Raw genomic sequence first — 3,177 nt, forward strand, 5'->3', positions numbered from 1 at the left:
TTCAGCTTCTTGAGGTGTCGAGAAGAGATGAATCTTTCCATCGTGGAGGATCCGAAGTTTGCAGGGGTTGTGTTGGAATCCGCGGAACGCACCGATGTCGACAAACAGCTTCACCACGGGGTGAAACCCGCGTCTAATCCGTACCGTCTCCGCAGATAGATCCTGTGCAAACGTTATTTTGACCCCATCTTGCATAATATCTCTTTTCCTTGCCTCTCGGTACACAAATTCCTTCTCCGGGAATTTTAAGAAGCGAATCAGAACCGCTCTGTCCTGGTTAGGTTTCCCGGAGGCCAGTGTGCGGTGGACCCGCTCCAATGTGAATGACTTGTCCGGTGTAAGCTCCAGCCACTTCGGTAGCATGTTGCTAATAAAGTCAAAAAGTGGTTGTCTTCCCTCCGCTCCTTCTCGAATGCCAAAGACACGCAGGTTCTTTCGCCTTCCTCGGTTTTCCAAATCATCTGTTTTGGCCTCAAGGAGCATGATTCGTTTCATAGCTGAAGTCAACGTTGTATCAGCTTTTTCAAGCGAACTTTCTACTTCGGCAATGCGAGCTTCGGCCTCCTCCTCCTGGTTTAATAGGTCTTGTTTTACCTCAGACACTTTAGCCTCCAGTGCAGTCATAGCGCTCGCCATTCCAGTCAGTCTTTCATCTATACTATCCAGCTTGACTCCAAAATCCGACCGGAGTAACTTTAGCTCTTCCAACACCTCAGTTATGGTAGCCATATTAGCTTCTTCACCGCACGTTGGACTCAATGTTGTTTTGGTGGCTGCCTTGCGTCTCTTTGAAAAAATTTCGCACTGTTTCATAGACGAAGCTTTAGACATATCAGTGTCGTATGTTTCGAGCTTTACTTATAGCTTTTACAAGGGTTTCAAAAGAAAATTTCGAACACTGTCGTCGGAGTTCTTCACTGTGCTGCCATCTCGGATCTCGGTCACGTGACCCCCCCGGATTTTGTTTTCTAGTTTGTGCTCACCTTTCTTTGAAAAGAATTCAGTTACCGATTGGTTACCCTCATTTTGTTTTCTCTCCTTCTCCTGTCTTTCCTTTCTTTTTTGGTAGCCTGATTTGGCTTTCTTTGAGAGCAGATGGTAAACCAATTAGGTGCATTAGCAAGGGGGGGTGGGTGAGACCTTAAGATTTTTTAGTATGCAAAATGTAGTCAGTTAATCAACTAAGTTATTCAGCCAATACACTAACTTTACATTTCATCTGACATGCATTATGGAATTTTAAATTTTTAAAAAACTTTTCAAGGGCCCTCTCTCCCCTTGGGCCCTGGTAATCAGTACTGGTTTCACCCCCAGTCCAAGGCCCCTGGTCTGCAGCATGTTTTTCATAAATGTTATGATTGATTGCACTACTCGCATTATGTGCATAGTAGGGCAATGATTTAGTAGCCTGGACCATCTCATGTGTACAGAGAGTCTGGCCACTCTCCATGGACAAGTGTTAACTTCCTTGAAGGCGGGTTACCAAAGCTCTCTCTGTTTGCTGATTGGACCGCCAAATATTGGCCGGAGAGACACCCACGAATATAGCGCAAACCCTGATGGAGTAGTGAAGGAAAATTAAAATTGAGCCAAAGTACGTAGGAGGGCGGAGCCAGGTTAACCATTTAGAGCTTGACCAATAGTTTCGACATTATCAACAAAGAGAGAAAAAAGTTGTTGTTGGTGTTTCATTTCCCCGATGTTGCATCCCCCCAGAGATAGCGGATTGTGGTGACCACAACGAAATAAACGAGATAACCGTGTCTCTGTTGACAAATCAATAGATCAAAATAACGTGACCATTTCACAAACTGCTGTGAGAACTCATTTTACACTTATGGAATTGATGGTCAATAAACCTCATTTACATTTATTTTACCTCTTATTTTTGAATACAATGGGCAAAAAGTATTAGTCATTTTTTATTATAACAGATTGGTAAATGCCAAAAGCAAAAATATCCCTTGGTCAAAATTGAATGCAATTTTATTCACAAATAGACATAGAAAGAGCAAATTGATATCATTATCATCAACAGTTTAAATTTCTTTCCTAAAGTTTCAACTTTTCAAAATGTCAATTCGGATAATAAATGGATAACTTGGATAATGAATGCAAAAACACAGAAAAACAGTGTGCGAGTGACAGTGTATGGTGGTAATGGTGTGTTTTTTGCAAATGTTTACATGGTGTTGTTGGCACCTGATGCTGGTTCTAAGATCGCTCTGGCCAGGGCAGTATCGGCAACTTTTCCTTATGGCCGGTTGATCTGGAGAAGCAGCTGGGTCAGTATGAGCTGCTGTGCAGGAGAGGGTGCGTCCTTCTGGACATCCACAACCAAGCTGGCAGAGGCTGGAGGTTGGCTGTAGAAAAGAACCTGGCGTCTTTTGATGAGAGGTGTCGCCAGTTCTCCCTAGCTTCTCACGGAACAGCATCAACCTGTGGCAATTGATGGTATGCTGGGTTGATCTCAGTCAACAGTACAAATGAATTTTTGGTGGACACGTCAAGTGTGTTACATAAAATCACCATGGGCCAACGGGCTGTCTTTCTCTCGCATGTGTACAAACTTGTAAGCTGCAACAAAAGTAACAAACAACAAATCATTCAACTGACACTATTATATTTTACGACAAAAATGAAATCCATGAATGACGATACATATTGAACAAAAAAAGTGTAATACTGTAGTTGTCGAGGTTGTCCACTCCCTCTTTGTTGATGTGGTACTCCAGGATGATTTGGGGCTTTGTGTCTTCCCTGGCGCTGACATCAGCATCCCGATGAAGCGTGCTCATCAGAAGCACATTTTTCTTACCTTTTTTGGGACAATAGGACACAAGTGTGTGTATGTCGCAAAGAACTTGCAAACCCTGTCTTTTGTTGCGATCAGTCCAAGTGTAAGCTCAGTTTTATTCATCCGTACTGTTCTCACCATAAATAGCTTTTTCTTGAGTAGCTCCTGGTTAAGTGCATATGATGAGAAGAAATAATCACATGGTGATGGTTTGTCCCCGGAGACCTTCTGCCATGTCATGAACCACACGCGTGCCCTGTTGTTTTTATAGGCTGTCCATCAGCGGGTTTGCCAGTGTATACTTGCATGTTGTAAGCATAGCTGGTCCTGGCATTGCATGCTACCCAGATCTTTATGCCATACTTGCCAGGTTTACTCTG

The sequence above is a fragment of the Etheostoma spectabile genome, unplaced genomic scaffold (assembly GCF_008692095.1).
Source record: "Etheostoma spectabile isolate EspeVRDwgs_2016 unplaced genomic scaffold, UIUC_Espe_1.0 scaffold393, whole genome shotgun sequence".
NCBI classification, from domain to species: Eukaryota; Metazoa; Chordata; class Actinopteri; order Perciformes; family Percidae; genus Etheostoma; species Etheostoma spectabile.